Raw genomic sequence first — 19,856 nt, forward strand, 5'->3', positions numbered from 1 at the left:
AGGAGGAAGTCATAGAGGGATTGTCTATGGTGGGTGGAAGTTAGGAACAGGAATGAGTCAATAACTCTACTGGGTGTTTATTATAGAACACCCAATAGGAACAGGGACATTGAGGAGCAGATAGGGAGACAGATTCTGGAAAGGTGTAATAACAACAAAGTTGTTGTGGGAGATTTTTAATTTCCCAAATATCAGTTAGAATCTCCCTAGAGCAAGCAGTTTAGATGGGCTGGAGTTTGTTCGGTGTACTTAGTAAGGTTTCTTGACACAATATGTAGATAAGTCTACAAGGGGAGAGGCTGAACCTGGTCAGGTGTCAGATCTCTCAGTGGGAAAGCATTTTGGAGATAGTGATCACAATTCTATCTCCTTTACCATAGCACTGGAGGGGGATAGGAACAGACAAGTTAGGAAAGCGTTTAATTGGAATAAGGGGAAATTTGAAGCTATCAGGCAGGAACTTGGAAGCATAAATTGGGAACAGATGTTCTCAGGGAAATGTATGGAAGAAATGTGGCAAATGTTCAGGGGATATTTGCATGGAGTTCTACATAGGTACATTCTAATGAGACAGAAAGGATGGTAGGGTACAGGAACAGTAGTGTACAAAGGCTGTTGTAAATCTAGTCAAAAAGAAAAGAAAAGCTCACGGAAGGTTCAAAAAGTAGGTAACGATAGAGTTCTAGAATACAAAGCCAGCAGAAAGGAGCTTAAGAATGAAACGAGAGCTAGAAGGGGCTATGAGAAGGCCTTGGCAGACAGGATTATGGAAAACCCCAAGGCATTTTACAAGATTTTGAAGAGCAAGAGGATAAGATGTGAGAGAATAGGACCAATCAAGTGTGACACTGGAAAAGTGTGTATGGAACCATGGGAGATAGCAGAGGTACTTAATGAATACTTTGCTTCAGTATTCACTACAGAATAGGATCTTGGCGATTGTAGGGATGACATAGAGCAGATTGAAAAGCTTGAGCGTAGATATTAAGAAAGAGGATGTGCTGGAGCTTTTGGAAAGCATGAAGTTGGATAAGTTGTCTGGACTTGATGAAATGTACCCCAGGCTACTGTGGGAGGTGAGGGAGGAGATTGCTGAGTCTCTGGCAATGATCTTTGCATCATCAATGGGGATGGGAGAGGTTCCAGAGGATTGGAGGGTTGCCGATGTTGTTCCCTTCTTCAAGAAAGGGAGTAGAGATATCCCAGGAAATTATAGACCAGTGAGTCTTACTTCAGTGGTTGGTAAGTTGATGGAGAAGATCCTGAGATGCAGGATTTATGAACGTTTGAAGAGGCATAATATAATTAGGAATAGTCAGCATAGCTTTGTCAAAGGCAGGTTGTGCCTTACGATCCTGATTGAATTCTTTGAGGATGTGACTAAACACATTGATGAAGGTAGAGCAGTAGATGTAGTGTATATGGATTTCTGCAAGGCATTTGATAAGGAACCCCATGCAAGGCTTATTGAGAAAGTAAGGAGGCATGGGATCCAAGGGAACCTTGCTTTGTGAATCCAGAACTGACTTTTGCCCATAGAAGGCAAAGAGTGGTTGCAGAGGAGTTATTTTCTGCATGGAGATCAGTGACCAGTGATGTGCCTCACGGATCCGTTCTGGGACCCCTACTCTTCATGATTTTTATAAATGGCCTGGATGAGGATGTGGAGGGATGGGTTTGTAAATTTGCTGATGACACAAAGGTTGGGGGTGTTGTGAATAGTGTGGAGGGCTGTCAGGTTACAGCAGTAGGATGCAAAACTGGGATGAAAAATGGCAGATCGAGTTCAACCCAGATAAGTGTGAAGTGGTTCATTTTGGTAGGTCAAATATGATGGCAGAATATAGAATTAATGGTAAGACTCTTGGCAGTGTGGAGGATCAGAGGGATCTCAGGGTCTGAGTCCATAGGACACTCAAGGCTGCTGTGTAGGTTGACTCTTTGGTTAAGAAGGCATATGGTGCATTGGCCTTCATCAATTGTGGGATTGAGTTTAGGAGTCGAGAGGTAATGTTGCAGCTATATAGGACTCTGGTCAGACCCTACTTGGAGTACTGTGCTCAGTTCTGGTTGCCTCACTACAGGAAGGATGTGGAAACCATAGGGCGCAGAGGAGATTTACAAGAATGTTGCCTAGATTGGGGAGTGTGCCTTATGAGAATAGGTTGAGTGAACTTGGCCTTTTTCTCTTTGGAGCAACGGAGGATGAGAGGTGACCTGATAGAGGTGTATAAGATGATGAGTGGAATTGATCGTGTGGATAGTCGGAGACTTTTTCCCGGGGCTGAAATGGCTAGCATGGCAGGGCACAGTTTTAAGGTGCTTGGAAGTAGATACAGAGGAGATATCAAAGGTAAGTTGTTTTTTTTTTACGCAGAGAGTGGTGAGTGCATGGAATGGGCTGCCTGCGACAGTGGTGGAGGTAGATACAATAGGGTCTTTTAACAGTCTCCTGGATAGGTACATGGAACTTAGAAAAATAGAGGGCTATGAGTAACCCTAGGTAATTTCCAAGGTAAGGACATGTTTGGCACAGCATTGTGGGCTGAAGGGCCTGTATTGTGCTGTAGGTTTTCTATGTTTCTATGTTATTAATTTATAGCTCAAGCATAAATATTAGTACATACAATGCACATGAAAATGAATTAATGATTTTCTAGCCTTGCCCATTCATCCAATTCGCAATTCCAATTTTAATCACTTAAATCTTAACATTTACAACTATAACTCCTTTCCCTGCTTCTATATTTAATCATCCTCCAATTCCCTTTCCTGTATATGTAGCCAGAGATGACTTGTACATAAAGCCCCACCATCTTATCATTGTGAATATCTGTGCCAACATATCATAGGAAGCCACTCACGACTTTGAAAAGAAAGTTGCGGTTTGAGTGGAATGAATGTTTCTGATTAGTATATCTCCTACAAAGGGGCTTCTTTTAACTAGCTTGGTAACAGGTAAGAGATAGTACTCTTAAAATCGGAGTTCATGAGTCTAACAATCCCTTGTACAACTTATTAAGTATTTAAAAACTTTTTAAGAAAATAAGTGCACAAAGTATTTTGAGTAAATATGCAAAAAGTACTTTAACCTCCATTGAAAATATACTTTCCATTCAATTTTCTGCAATCAATAAATATTTGAAACTGCTATCTTGGTGAACTTATAGTGGCAGCTATGTTACAAATACCACCCAAAACTAACGGATTAATAACAGTATAACAGGAAAAAATAAACTGAAATGCTGCTTGCATTAATGAAAATTAAGAAATAGATAAAAAGAGCCAACAGATTAATGACATCAAGAAACTCTTTCCGTTTATCTGAAAGCTACTTCTCACAACAAGATAAAACTTACTGGAAGTATTAAAACATGTATTTTGAACTCTTCAGCATGATTGAACATTTTCCCAAATACAATGAAAGTCCTGATAACTTTCTGGATCTATATTGGTTGGTCAGTTACGTATAAATATGACTACAAACAGCACTCCATTTAATCAAGTTACAATTATGTCCCACTACAATCTTTTGTCCAAAGAATTGAAATGCTTTGCACTAAACTCTCTTCACTATCTAAACTGCAGTTTGTTTAGCCTGATGTATATAGTTTGTATTTGCAATATTTGAAAACTAAAAGTGTCTCCACAATATACCATAAGACTGAGGAGCAGAATTAGACCATTTGGCCCATCAAGTCAGCTCCTCCATTCCTTCATGGATGCTTTATTATCCCTGTCAACCCATTCTCCTGCCTTTTCCTTGTAACCTTTGATCAAGAGCCTATCAGCCTTTGCTTTAAGTATATCCAATGACTTCATCTCCAGCATTGTTCATGGCGATGAATTCCACAGGCAGATTTACCACCCTCTGGCTATAGAAATGTTTCCTCAACTCTGTTTTAAATGGATGTCTCTATCCTGAGGTTGTGCCCTCTGGTCATAGATTCTTCCACTGTAGAAAATATCCTCTCCATATCCAGTCTACCTAGGCCTTTCAATATTCGATAGATTTCAATGAGATCCCACTCATTCTTCTAAACTCCAACAAGTAAATGCCCAGAGCCATCAATCACTCCTTTTCATTCCTGGGATCATTCTCATGAACCTCTTCTGGACCCTCTCCAATGCTAGCACATTTTTTTCTTAGATAAGATGCCCAAAACTGCTCACAATACTCCAAGTGCAGACTGACCAATGCCTTATAAAATCTTTGCATTACATCCTTGCTTTTGTATTCTAGTCCTCTTGAAATAAATGGCAACATTGCAATTGCCTTCCTTTCCACTGACTCAAGCTGCAAGTTAACCTTAAAGGAATCCTGCACAAGAACACACAAGTCCCTTTGCACTGCTGAATTTTGAATTTTCTCCTTCTTTAGAGAATATTCTACACCTTTATTCCTTCTGCCAAAGCATATGACCATACACTTCCCTACACTATATTTCATCTGCCACTTCTTTAACCATTCTTCCAATCTATGCCCTTCTGCAGAAATCCTGCTTCTTCAACACTGCCTGCTTCCACATCTATCTTCGAAGAAGATTATGAGGACACTCAGTCCTCATTTATTGTCATTTAGTAATGCATGCATTAAGAAATGATACAATGTTCTTCCAGTATGATATCACAGAAACACAAGACAAACCAAGACTAAAACTGACAAAAACCACATAATTATAACATATGGTTACAACAGTGCAAAGCAATACTGTAATTTGATAAAGAACAGACCATGGGCACGGTAAAAAACGTCTCAAAGTCCCGAAAGCCCCATCATCTCACACAGACGGTAGAAGGAAGAAAACTCTCCCTGCCATGAACCTCCAGCACCGCAAACTTGCCGATGCAGCACCCTGGAAGCACCTGACCACAGCTGACTCTGAGCCCGTCCGAAGACTTTGAGCCTCCGACACTGAGCACTATCTCTGCCGAGCGCTTTGACCTCGGCCCCGGCCACCAAGCAGCAGGCAAAGCCAAGGATTCGAGGCCTTCCCCTCCGGAGATTCCGGATCACACAGTAGCAGCGGCAACGAAACAGGCATTTCAGAAGTTTCACCAGATGTTCCTCTGTGCTTCTCACGTCTGTCTCCATCAAATCAGGATTGTGCACGGCATCCTACTTGACAAATAACAGATATTCATCCCGGAATGGCTGCTTCATCCATAAACTAGGCCAAGTCATTGATATATATAACATGAAAAGAAGCGGTCCCAACACTGACGTCTGTGGCACACCAGTAATCACCAACAGCCAACTAGAAAAAGTCAACTTTATTCTGAATCTCTGCCTCCTGCTAGTCAGCCAATCTATCCATGCTAGTATCTTATATGCAATACCATGGGCTCTTGTTAAAGTAGCCTTGTGTGGCTGCTTGTCAAAGGCCTTCTGAAAATCCACATAATCAAATTACACTGACTCTTTGTCTATCCTGCCTGTTATTTTCTCTAAGAATTCCAACAGATTTGTCAGGCAAGATTTCCCCTTAAGGAAGCCATGCTGATTTTGGCCTATTTTGTCATGTGCTTCTCTAAGTATACTGAAGCTTCATCCTTATTGATAGACTTCATCTTCTTTCCAAACACTGAAATCAGGCTAACGGGTCTATAACTTCTGTCTCCCTCCCTTCTTAAAGAGTGGAGTGACATTTGCAATATTCAAGTCTTCAGAACCATTCCAGAATCGAGTGATTTTTGCAAAATCAGCACTAATGCTTCCACAATCTCTTCAGCTACCTCTTTCAGAAACTTGGGTGTAGTCCATCTGGCCCAGGTGCCTTATCTACCCTCAGACTACTCAGCTTCCGAAGCATCTTCTCTTTAGTAATAGCAACGAGCTAGTGTCACAGTGCTCCATTCAGGGTCTTTTCACCCTTGAGTTTCTTAACTGTACCCGCAAGGGTTCTACATCTTTGCTTCCCCCTTCCTTTCCAGTGCTGAAGAAGGGTCTCGGCCGAAATACTGACTTTATTCATCTCCATAGATGCTGCCTGACCTGCTGTGTTCCTACAGCATTTTGTGTGTGTTGCTTTGGACTTCAAGCACCTGTAGGCTTTCTTGTGTTAACAACTTCTTGTCACCTTTTCCTAAAAAGTTGATTTCACTTTTTAGTGACATTCACCCCAGCCCCTCTGCCTACCTGCCTGTCCTTTTGATACAATGTGGATCCTTGGATCGTAAGCTCCCAACTATGCTCTTCTTTCAGCCACGACTTGTGCCCACAGTATCATACTTGCCAATCTCTAACTCTGCTACTAGATCATCTACCTCATTCCCTATACTGTCTGCATTCAAGTATATTCATCATCCTTTTTAATTCCATCACCCTTTTTGATTTTGGCCCCTGTTAAACGTTAACTCATCCCATTGACCAAAATTTTGCCCTATCATCTGCCTGTCCTTCACAGTCTCAGTACACACTGCCTCTGCTTGTATACCAACTGGCCCATCCTCAGCCATATCACTCTGGTTCCCTTACCACTCTAACACTGTCCACTCACACAATGGCCACTCCGCTTACACCTCGTTTCTTTTTATTGTGCCTTCTGTGTGCCTAATGGATCATTATGATTGCAGCCCACTGAAAAGTCCTGAAAGCACCAAAACTCTTTCTACACCTCGCAGTGTGTCACCAATGAAGCTCCTCTTGCATTGACTGCAGCCTGCCAAATATCTTCCCATCCAGAACAGTGCAGCGATGTAAACTGTGCACATGATCGTAACCGGACCAATTGCATAAGGTTCTAAAGGAATGCAACTTTCAGCAATTAACTACTGCTCATTTAATGAAGACCGTTTACCTGCTGTTTTGTTCCTGGTGTGAACAAAGCTGCAAAATTTTTCTCCCAATAATTCTCACTGCAACATTAACTCCTATTCAGGATGCATCTATTCATTGGAAGCACAGTAAAGAAAGTTAAAGTCTTTTCCGAGCCTTGTGGCCCATCAGGTCGGCACTTATGCCGGTTTCTGTGGCGTGAAGCGACTGAGAGTATGAGACTCCCCACCCCCCAGATAGGACACCAGTCTATCGCGAGGTTGACACCGAGCATTTGCCGGCGCCCATTTTCAGCTGGGTGGGCTGGAGCAGTGTGTGGTTAAGTACCTTGGCCAAGACTTGAACCCACAACCTTCAGATCGTGAGCCCAATGCCCTAACCACTTGGACACGCGCCCTGCATAAGTAGCAGAAGCAGTCTACTTTTCCCAAACTACTCACCTCCTTACAGTGTCAGGTACCTCCTGCCCTGAAGGACTCTTTATCTTACAAACCCTTTAACTAAACCCAGAAACATGACAACGACTGAAAGTATCAAAGAGGAGGCTCTCAAAATTCCACTGCTTCAAAATCACAGCTTGTTCTTTCCAGTAATCTAAAATATTGCTGCATTTAGTTTTCTTTTATTTAATTAATGATACAGAGTGGAGTAGACCCTTCCATCCCTTCGAAGAGTCACTGACAACCCCGATTTAACCCTAACCTAATCACGGGACAATTTACAATGAACAATCCACCCAGTAGTTCTTTGGACCGTGGGAGGAAACCGGAGCACCAGGGGAAAACCCACACCTTCCATGGGGATGACGCCATTGAACTCTGAATTCTGAGCTGTAATAGCGTCATGCTGCCGTTCTCCCGCCAACTAACTGCTTGTTCAGCATGTACTGTGAGAGTGGTTTACAAACAATGAGGGACAGCTTATTTGCAGGAGCTTGGGTGCAGCCAGCAGCAGACTGAGATACACAGTGGAGCTACCTGGAAGGAACCTATGGCTAGGAAATTGAGGGTTCTGTGAACATAGAAACATAGAAAATAGGTGCAGCAGTAGGCCATTCGGCCCTTCGAGCCTGCACCGCCATTTATTATGATCATGGCTGATCATCCAACTCAGAACCCTGCACCAGCCTTCCCTCCATACCCCCTAATCCCCGTAGCCACAAGGGCCATATCTAACTCCCTCTTAAATATAGCCAATGAACCGGCCTCAACTGTTTCCTGTGGCAGAGAATTCCACAGATTCACCACTCTCTGTGTGAAGAAGTTTTTCCTAATATCAGTCCTAAAAGGCTTCCCCCTTATCCTCAAACTGTGACCCCTCGTTCTGGACTTCCCCAACATCGGGAACAATCTTCCTGCATCTAGCCTGTCCAATCCCTTCAGGATTTTATATGTTTCAATCAGATCCCCCCTCAATCTTCTAAATTCCAACGAGTACAAGCCCAGTTCATCCAGTCTTTCTTCATATGAAAGTCCTGCCATCCCAGGAAGCAATCTGGTGAACCTTCTTTGTACTCCCTCTATGGCAAGGATGTCTTTCCTCAGATTAGGGGACCAAAACTGCACACAATACTCCAGGTGTGGTCTCACCAAGGCCTTGTACAACTGCAGTAGTACCTCCCTGCTCCTGTACTCGAATCCTCTCACTATAAATGCCAGCATACCATTCGCCTTTTTCACTGCCTGCTGTACCTGCATGCCCACTTTCAATGACTGGTGTATAATGACACCCAGGTCTCATTGCACCTCCCCTTTTCCTAATCAGCCACCATTCAGATAATAATCTGTTTTCCTATTTTTGCCACCAAAGTGGATAACTTCACATTTATCCACATTAAGTTGCATCTGCCATGAATTTGCCCACTCACCCAACCTATCCAAGTCACCCTGCATCCTCTTAGCATCCTCCTCACAGCTAACACTGCCGCCCAGCTTCGTGTCATCCGCAAACTTGGAGATGCTGCATTTAATTCCCTCATCCAAGTCATTAATATATATTGTAAACAACTGGGGTCCCAGCACTGAGCCTTGCGGTACCCCACAAGTCACTGCCTGCCATTCTGAAAAGGTCCCGTTTATTCCCACTCTTTGCTTCCTGTCTGCTAACCAATTCTCTATCCACATCAATACCTTACCCCCAATACCGTGTGCTTTAAATTTGCACACTAATCTCCTGTGTGGGACTTTGTCAAAAGCCTTTTGAAAATCCAAGTATACCACATCCACTGGTTCTCCCCTATCCACTCTACTAGTTACATCCTCAAAAAATTCTATGAGTTTCGTCAGACATGATTTTCCTTTCACAAATCCAAGCTGACTTTATCCGATGATTTCACCGCTTTCCAAATGTGCTATTATCACATCTTTGATAACTGACTCTAGCAGTTTCCCCACCACCGATGTTAGGCTAACCGGTCTATAACTTCCTGGTTTCTCTCTCCTTCCTTTTTTAAAAAGTGGGGTTACATTAGCCATCCTCCAATCCTCAGGAACTAGTCCAGAATCTAAAGAGCTTTGAAAAATTATCACTAATGCATCCACTATTTCTTGGGCTACTTCCTTAAGCACTCTGGGATGCAGACCATCTGGCCCTGGGGATTTATCCGCCTTTAATCCCTTCAATTTACCTAACACCACTTCCCTACTAACATGTATTTCCCTCAGTTCCTCCATCTCACTGGACCCTCTGTCCCCTACTATTTCCGGAAGATTATTTAAGTCCCCCTTAGTGAAGACAGAACCAAAGTAATTATTCAATTGATCTGCCATGTCCTTGCTCCCCATAATCAATTCACCTGTTTCTGTCTGTAGGGGACCTACATTTGTCTTAACCAATCTTTTTCTTTTCACATATCTATAAAAGCTTTTACAGTCAGTTTTTATGTTCCCTGCCAGTTTTCTCTCATAATCTTTTTTCCCCTTCCTAATTAAGCCCTTCGTCCTCCTCTGCTGAACTCTGAATTTCTCCCAGTCCTCAGGTGAGCCACTTTTTCTGGCTAATTTGTATACTTCTTCTTTGGAATTGATACTATCCCTAATTTCCCTTGTCAGCCACGGGTGCACTACCTTCCTTGATTTATTCTTTTGCCAAACTGGGATGAACAATTGTTGTAGTTCATCCGTGCAATCTTTAAATGCTTGCCATTGCATATCCACCGTCAACCCTTTAAGTGTCATTTGCCAGTCTATCTTAGCTAATTCACATCTCATACCTTCAAAGTTACCCTTCTTTAAGTTCAGAACCTTTGTTTCTGAATTAACTATGTCACTCTCCATCTTAATGAAGAATTCCACCATATTATGGTCGCTCTTACCCAAGGGGCCTCTCACGACAAGATTGCTAATTAACCCTTCCTCATTGTTCAATACCCAGTCTAGAATAGCCTGCTCTCTAGTTGGTTCCTCGACATGTTGGTTCAAAAAACCATCCCGCATACATTCCAAGGAATCCTCTTCCTCAGCACCCTTACCAATTTGGTTCACCCAATCTACGTGTAGATTGAAGTCATCCATTATAACTGCTGTTCCTTTATTGCACAAATTTCTAATTTCCTGTTTAATACCATCCCCAACATCACTACTACTGTTAGGTGGCCTGTACACAACTCCCACCAGCATTTTCTGCCCCTTAGTGTTATGCAGCTCTACCCATATCGATTCCACATCCTCCCTGCTTATGTCCTTCCTTTCTATTGCGTTAATCTCCTCTCTAACCAGCAACGCCACCCCACCTCCTTTTCTTTCATGTCTATCCCTTTATCTGAGTAACAGCAGCCTTTATAAATCTAATACCGTAAGACCATAAGATATAGGAGCAGAATTAGACTGATCCATTTTTCCTTTCAGCCCCAATCTCCTGCCTTCTCCCCATATCCCTTCATGCCCTGACCAATCAAGAATCTAGCACCCTTTCTCCTAAGTATACATAAAGACTTGGCCTCCACAGCAGTTTGTTGCAATGAATTCCACAGATTCTCCACTCAAGATCCTGGAGGAACTCTGCAGGCCAAGCAACATCTATGGAGAGGAATAAAGTGCTGATGTTTCAGGCCGTGACACCTCATCTGGTCCCAAAAAGCTGGCCATTTGTTCGCTTCCACAGATGCTGCTTGACCTGCTATGCTCCGCCAGCATTTTACGGGTGTTACTGTGGATTTCCAGATTCTGCAGAATCTTTTTAAAAATGTTACAACGCTCCTTGGAGTTGTCCAGATATGATCTTGAGCTTTAGTACAAGTGCACTTGTCTGCTTTCTGTCTCAAGATACCCAATTCTCCCTGAATCTACTGTGACACCTGTGCAAATAATGGACACGATGGTATCTCGGGCACTCATTCAATAAGCTGGTCAGTGTTAGCTTGAACACACCCTGAGAAGTCCCAGTGCAGTCAGTTGTTCACTGGATCTGTCCTGTGTCCGTAGAATGTCCCTTTAAATTATGACTAAATAAAGAATACAGCCATTGTGTGCCGTTTTCCTGTGATCATCCAGCCATGTAGTATTCAGATCTAATTTATGTCAGAACAGATTGAAACATCCATTGCACAATGGTTGCCATTATTAGGTGCACATAGGACTCCGGGAAATTTAATTATACATATGGATTCCAACCAGAAGCACCAGAACTGATTACAGTGTTGTTGTGATTGGTTCATCCCAAGGAAGAAGCAGCATTCTAAAGGGAGGTTCAGGCAACGGTAGCTGACAAGGGAGAGCATTCAACATGGAGAAAACTAATGGGAAACTAGAGAATGGGGAAGCTTTTAAAAAGAAATAAGGAGAAAAAAGATGAAACATGAAGGTAAGACAGCCAATAATAAAAAAAGAGGATACCAATTTTTTTTTCATCTACATAAGGGTAAAAGAAAAGCAAGAGTGCCTTCAGACCTCCAGAAAATGATGCTGGAGAGTTAGTAATGTAGGACAAAAGAAATGGCAGAAAAACTGAATAAATATATTGTGTCAGACTTTACTGTGGAAGACACCCAGCAGTATGCCAGAAACTCAGAAGTGTTCGGGGGTAGAAATGAACTTATTCACTATTACCAAGGAGACTGTGACTGTAAAGCTGAAAATCTTAAGGTAGATATATCAGCTAGACCAGATGGATTAGACCACAGATTCTGGAGTGGTTGCAAATGTCACTTCACTCTTTAAGAAGGGAGGAAGGCAAAAGACGGAAAATTATAGGTTAGTTAGCCTAACTTTAATGGTTTGATAGATGTTAGGGTCAATTGAGGAGGATGTTTCATAATACTTGGAAGCACATGGTTTCCTTAAAGGGAAATCTTGCCTGTTGCAATTCTTTGAGGAAATAACCAGCTGGATAGGCAAAGAAGAGACAGTGGATGTTGTTTACTTAGATTTTCAGAAGGCCTTCAACAAGGGCCGCACATGAGGCTGTAAAACAAAATAAGAATCCATGGTATTACCGTAAAGATGGACAGAAGATGGATTGACTACAGGAGACAGAATGGGAATTAAGGGGACCTTTTGTAGTTGGCTGCAGGTGACTAGTGGTGTTCTACAGGGGTCAGTGTAGGGAAATGTACCATCATGCACTTTGGTAGAAGGAATAAAGGAGTGGTATATTTTCTATATTAAGGAAGGCAAATGCAATATTAGCATTCATTTCAAGGGGACTAAAATATCTTATGACTAACTGACAGTGTTTGGGAACAGGAATGTCTTGAAGGAGGCTGTAAGAAAGAAATCAACTGCAAGGTTACCTGAGCTCTGCAAGTTGTTTCACACATTATCTCAACTTACTGGCTATCTAAGTTTTCCTAGAGAATGAATAAGAAAATGAATCCCAAATAAAATTCAAAAGCCTTTAGATAAAATAATGAGACAGAAACCTCTAAAATAGCATTTTTTAAGCACGTGTAAAATTGAATTTAAATTATGTTTAGAATTTGCATTTTAAGGACATAGAACATAAGAAATAGGAGCAGGAGTAGGCCATCCGGCCCATCGACCCTGCCCGCCATTCAATAAGATCATGGCTGATCTGTCTGTAAACTCAGCTCCATCTACCTGCCTTTTCCCCATAACCCTTAATTCCCCTACTATGTAAGAATCTATCTAACTGTATCTTAAATATATTTAGTGAAGAAGCCTCAACTGCTTCCCTGAGCAGAGAATTCCACAGATTCACCACTCTCTGGGAACAACAGTTTCTCCTCATCTCTGTCCTAAATCTCCTCCCCTGAATCTTAAAGCAATGTCCCCTAGTTCTAGTCTCACCTACCAATGGAAACAACTTTCCTACTTCTATCCTATCTACCCCTTTCAAAATTTTGTATGTTTCTATAAGATCCCCTCTCATTCTTCTGAACTCCAGAGAGTATAGTCCCAGGCAACTCAATCTCTCCTCATAGGTTAACCCTTTCATCTCTGGAATCAACCTGGTGAACCTCCTCTGCACTGCCTCCAAAGCCAGTATATCCTTTCTCAAGTATGGAGACCAGAACTGCACACGGTACTCTAGGTGTGGCCTCACCAGTACCCTGTATAGTTGCAGCATGCCCTCCCTGCTCTTGAATTCAATCCCTCTAGCAATGAAGGCCAACACTCTGTTTGACTTCTTACTAACCTGTTGTACCTGCAAGCCAACTTTTTGCAATTCATCAACAAGCACTCCCAAGTCCCTCTGCACAACAGCATGCTGCAATCTTTCACCATTTAAATAATAATCTGCTCTTCTATTATTCCTTCCAAATTGGATGATCTTGCATTTACCAGCATTGCATTCCATCTGCCAGACCTTGGCCCACTCACTTAACTTATCTATATCCCTCTGCAGACTCTCCACCTCCTCTGTACAATTTGCTTTTCCACTCAGTTTAGTGTCATCAGCAAATTTTGCTACGCTACACTCAGTCCCCTCTTCCAAATCATCAATGTAAATGGTAAACAGCCGCGGGCCCAGCACCGACCCCTGCAGCACACCACTCACCACTGACTGCCAATTGGAGAAACACCCATTTATACCAAATATCTGCCTTCTATTGGTTAACCAATCCACTATCCATGCCAATACACTTCCTCCGACTTCATGAATCCATATCTAATTTATAAGTCTCTTGTGCGGCACCTTATTGAATGCCTTCTGGGAATCCAAGTATACAACATCCACCTGTTCCTCTCTATCCACTGCACTCATTAAGTTCTCAAATAACTCTAGTAAGTTTGTCAGACAGGACCTGCCTTTTCTGAATCCATGATGTGTCTGTCTAATGGAACCACTCCTAAATGTTTCGCTATTTCTTCCTTAATGACCGCTTCAGGCAGTTTCCTGACTACAGATGTTAAGCTAACTGGCCTATAGTTGCCTGTCTTTTGCCTACATCCTTTTTAAAAAAGTGGCGTGACATGTGCTGTCTTCCAATCCGCCGGGACCTGCTCCGAGTCTAAAGAGTTTTGGTAAATGATTACCAACGCGCCTACTATAACCTCCACCAGTTCCCTCAGCATCCTGGGATGCATCCCATCAGGACCAGGGGACTTATCTACCTTCAGGCCCTCTAATTTGCTCATCACTATCTCTTTCGTGGCAGTGATTTTATCGAGGTCCTCACCTCCCATTTCATCCATAACATCACTCTTTGGCATATTAGACGTGTCTTCCACTGTTATGAGCGACACAAAATAGTCGTTCAATGCCTCAGCCATTTCCTTATCACCCAATATCAACTTCCCCTTCTCATCTTCCAAGGGACCTACATTGACTTTAGCCACCCTCTTCCGCTTTATATATTTATAAAAACTTTTGCTAACTGTTTTTATATTTTGTGCTAATTTACTTTTACACTCTATCTTCCCTTCCTTTATTTCTTGTTTAGTTGTTCTTTGTTGCTTTTTAAAGTTTTCCCAATCCTCCAGTCTCCCACTACTCTTCGCGACTTTGTACACATGAGCTTTTTAATTTGATACTATCTTTTATTTCCTTAGTTATCCAAGGCTGGCTCTCCCCATACTTACTGTCCTTACTTTTGACTGGAATATATTTTTGTTGAGCACTGTGAAGAAATTTCTTTGGAAGTATTCCACTGTTCCTCAACTGTCCTACCAAATAGCCTGTGCTCCCAATCCACATTAGCCAACTCCTCCCTCATCCTGTTGTAGTAGTCTCCCTTGTTCGAGCATAATACACTAGTTTTAGATCTAACTATTTCATCCTCCATCTGCATGCAAAATTCAACCATACTATGATCACTCTTTCCAAGAGGATCCCTGACTACAAGGTCATTAATCTTACCTGTCTCATTGCACAGGACTAGATCTAAGATAGCATTTTTCCTCGTAGGTTCACTAACATGCTGCTCAAGAAAGCCATCACGGATGCATTCTATGAAGTCCTCCTCAAGACTTCCTTGACCAACCTGATTCACCTAATCTATGTAGAAGTAAAAATCTCCCATGACAACTGCCGTTCCATTCCTGCAAGCCTCAGTTATTTCTTGGCTAATCGCTTTTGTCACTGCAATATTTTTATTAGGTGGCCTATAGAAAACTTCCACCAGTGATTTTTTCCCTTTACTATTCTTAATCTCTACCCAGATGGACTCAACATTCTGCTCCGCCGATCTTATATTGTCTCTCACAATCGCCTTGATCTCATCCTTAGTTAAGATCGCACCCCTCCTCCTTTGCCTTCCTGTCTATCTTTCCATATTACCTGATACCCTTGGATATTTAATTCCCAGTCATCTCCACCTTGCAACCAGGTTTCTGTAATGGCCACTAAATCATATCCTTGGTACGGATCTGTGCCACAAGTTCACTAACCTTGTTTCTAATACTACGGGTATTTAGATAAAGTGCCCATATACTCATTGTCCTTTTAGAATCTAGTGACCTATGCAATTTTTGCTTTTTACTTTTATGCACTCTACTCTTACTTTTTTCTTCACTAACTCTAGCTTTGGTCTCTGCATTACTTCCCTCTTCTTTTCTGTGTGGGTTCCCTTCCCCCTGCCTTATTAGTTTAAAGCCTCCCTAACAGCACTAGCAAACGATCTCCCTAGACATTGATCCTGGCCCTGCCCAGATGTAGACCGTCCAGATGGTACTGGTCCCATCTCCAGCAGAAGCAGTTCCAATGCCCCAAGAATCTGAAACCCTCCCTCCTGCACCACCACTTAAGCCACATCTTCATTCTAGCTACCCTGCTCTTCCAACTCTGGCTAGCATGTGGCACCGGTAATAATCCTGTAATGATTATCTTTGAGGTCCTACTCTTTAATTTATCTACGAGCTCCCTAAATTCAGCTTGTAGGACCTCATCCCGCTTTCTTCCTATATCGTCAGTACCTACATGTACCACGACAGCTGGCTGCTCACCCTCCCCTTTCAGAATGCCCTGCAGCCTCTCCGAGACATCTCTGACCCCCTGCAACCGGGAGGCAACACACCATACGGGAGTCCCATTTGCAGCCACAGAAGCTCCTCTCTATTCCCCTTACCATGGAATCCCCTCCCACAACAGCTCCGCCACTCTCCTTCTTGCCCTCATGCGCAGCAGAGCCACCCACGGTGCCATGATCTTGGCTACTGCTGCCTTCACCTGATGAGCCATCTCCCCCAACAGACTCCAAAGCGGTATGTCTGTTTTGGAGGGAGATGACCACAGGAGTCTCCTGTACTACCTTCCAGCTACTACTCTTCCTGTTGGTCACCCATTCCCTATCTTTCCTTAGATCCTTAAACTGCAGTGTGACCAACTCACTCTATGTGCTATCCACAACATTCTCAACATCTCGGATGCTCCAAAGTGAGTCCATGCACAGCTCCAGTGCCGCCATGCGGTCTATCAGGAGCTGCAGCTGGACGCACTTCCTGCACACGTGGTCTTCAGGGACACTGTCAGCCTTCCTGAGTTCCCACATGGCACAGGAGGAGCACGGCACGGGTCTGAGCTCACCTGCCATGTCAGAGCAACGGATGTTAGCGGAAGAAGACCACGGGAGAAAGGGAAGAGTCCGCTGGGGAAGTCGAAGGCTGTTATCTGTGAATCTCTGCGAATCAGTTCTTCGACTTGATCCTTGTTTGCCAAAGCCCTATCACTCTGCTGCCCTCTCACTCCGCTGCCTGCTGTATATGACGGTCTTCTTTTTAAACTCTTCCCGCTTTCTCTCATATTTCAAGACAACCATTAAGATGCAACTGAATCCACCCAAGTCATTCAAAAATAATCTGCTTTTTCATGGGATAAGGTAAGTTTTTGATGACTGATTTAGAATAAAGTGAAACCTTACAAGAAGTTGGCGTCAGCTAATTTCTTGTATTTTGAGCCAGTACGATGAGTTAAGTAGAAATCCTTTAGCATTTGGCAATGAAGGGCAAAGAAACATTTTTTAAAGAAGATAATAATGTGATCCAACAAATGTGTTGGGTTTGCTCTAGCAATGAACTGGGGCAAACTTCATCCTTTCTGCCCCAAATTTTGTGATTCTGAGGAACAGAAGTTTTCCAGTAATCTAATTGGCTATGTAACATCAGAAGAATGTATGTCTTTCTTTCACACAGCGGTTCAAAATAACTGAGGTTAATGGAAAATTTTGCTTTTCTCACTATGTTGAAAAATAGAAATGATGGGAGATAAGTTATCAATGGAAACAATACAGGGTCACTGACCCAGTCACAAACTTCTTTCCCTCTGGGACCAGAAACAGAGAAAAAATACGAGTCATGAGAAATAGCCAGAAGCAACATGTCATTTCCTCATAAATATTGTTTCACCCTGGCTTTGGATGTAAGTTGCATATCAGAGACAATAAAGTCGTAAGACCATAAGACATAGGAGCAGAATTAGAGCATTCGGCCCAGTAAGTCTGCTCTGTATTTGATCATGGCCCATCCATTTCATTCTCAACCCCATTCTCCTGCCTCTTCCCCATAACCTTTCACACCTTGACTAATCAAGGATCTATTAACCTTCGCATTATTTACTCTCCCCTCTCTTTTACTCTTTATAAATCTAAAAAACTTTTGATATCCCCTTTGATATTATTGGCTAGCTTACCATCGTATCCATCTTTTCCCTCCTTACAGATTTTTAATTTCCTTCTGTTGTTTTTTAAAAGCTTCCCAATCTTCTAACTTTCCACTAACTTTTGCTCTATTATAGGCTCTCACTTTTGCTTTTATGTTGGTTTTGACTTCCCTCGTCAACCATGTTTGCATCATCTTGCCTTTAGAATGCTGCTTCTTCCTGGGGATGTATCTATCCCGTGCCTTTTGAATTGCTCCCAGAAACTGCAGCCATTGCTGCTTTGTCATCATCCCTCCTAGTGTCCCTTTCTAATCAACTTTGGCCAGCTCCTCCCATGCATCTGTAATTCTCTTTATTCCACTGTAATAATGATACATTTGACTTTGGCTTCTTCCTCTCAAATTGCAGTCATATTCTGTCATATTATGATCTTTGCTCCTAAGCATTCCTTTATCTTAAGCTCCCTAATCAAATCCAGTTCATTGCACAATACCCAATCCAGAATAGCTGATCCCCAAGTGGATTCAACCACAAACTGCTCTACAAAGGCATCTAGTAGGCATTCTACAAATTTTCTCTCTTGGGATCCAAAATCAGCACCAACCTGATTTTCCCAGTCTACCTGCATATTGATATTTCATAACATTGCTCTTTTGACATGCATTTTCTCTCTCCTGTTGTAATTTGTAGCCATATCCTGGTTTCTGTTGGGAGGTCTGTATACAACTCCCATCAGGGTCTTTTTACCCTTGAAGTTCCTTAGCACTTTGAACTTTGAACAGTGATGCCCATAACGTCATACCTGTTAATCTCTAACTACGCTACAAGATCATCCACCTTATTTCATATACTGCACTGACTCAAAGATAACACCTTCAGTCCTGTATTTGTGACCCTTTTTGATTTTGGTCCCCTATTACACTGCAACTCATCCCACTGACTGCAATTTTGCCCCATCATCTGCCTGTCCTTCCTGACAGTCTCACTACACGGTGCCTCTGCTTGTATACTAAGTGCCGCACCCTCAGTGTGGTCACTCAGTTTCCCACCCCGCTGCCAAAGGATATCAATCCCGCTTGAGCTAAGGTGTAACTTGCCACTTTTGTACAGGTTGTACCTCCCCCAGAAGAGATCCGACTGAACCAGGAGTCTGAAACTCTGCCCCTGCATTAATTTCTCAGCAAAGCGTTCATCTGCCAAATCTTCCTATTCTTTTCCTCACGGGCACATGGCATAGGCAACAATCCAGAGATTACTACCTCTGAGGTCCTGCTTTTCAGCTTCTTACCCAGCTCCCTAAATTCTCTTTTCCGGACCTCCTCCCTTTTCCTACCCATGTCATTGGTGCCAACGTGTACCAAGACTTCAGGCTGCTTACCCTCTTCCTTTAGAATGCAGTCAGTCTGATCTGTGACACCCCTGACCTTGGCACCTGGAAGGCAACATATCGTCGGGGAGTGTCTATTGCGTCCATAGAATCTTGCATCTACTCCTCTGACTACGGAATCCCGTATCACTACTGCAGTCCTCTTCTCCCCACTTCCCTTCAGAACCTCAGCACCAGACTCAGTGCCAGAGACCTGGTCACTGCAGCTCCCCTCGTAGGCACCCCACCTCAAAGTATCCAAAATGGTGTATTTATTATTGAGGGGACTAGCCACAGGGGTACTCTGTAATGGTTGTCCTGTTCCTTCCCCTCTCCTAACAGTCACCCAGGTACCTGCCTCTTGCAACTTCGGGGTGACCACCTCCGTGTAGCTCCTCTCTATTGCCTGCTCAGTATACCGTATAAGCCGCGGGTCATCGAACTGCAGCTCCAGTTCCTTCACACCTTCTCTGACAAACTGCAGCTTGGTGCACCTGATGCAGATGTGGTTAACTGGGACGCTGGAGGTCTCTCAGAATTCACACATCTCACACAAAATACAGCTCCTGGAGCCGCTACTTTAACAATGTACTAACAGATAAAGAATGAAGAAGAAACTTATCAGATACATATCTTTCTCAAGCTTGTCCTTGTCAAAGCCTGATGAGCCAAAGCCTCCCCACTCTAACACAGGTCCATTCACACAATGGTCGCTCC

General features: G+C 42.9%; 1 protein-coding gene across 7 annotated transcripts in view; it reads right to left on the reverse strand.

Moving 5' to 3' along the window:
- plce1 (phospholipase C, epsilon 1) overlaps nucleotides 1-19,856 on the reverse strand; it is a 479,606-nt gene that overhangs the window by 3,764 nt on the left and 455,986 nt on the right. The gene's annotated exons all lie outside the window — the stretch shown is intronic.

This window comes from Mobula birostris, chromosome 21 (assembly GCF_030028105.1).
Source record: "Mobula birostris isolate sMobBir1 chromosome 21, sMobBir1.hap1, whole genome shotgun sequence".
Classification (NCBI taxonomy): Eukaryota; Metazoa; Chordata; class Chondrichthyes; order Myliobatiformes; family Myliobatidae; genus Mobula; species Mobula birostris.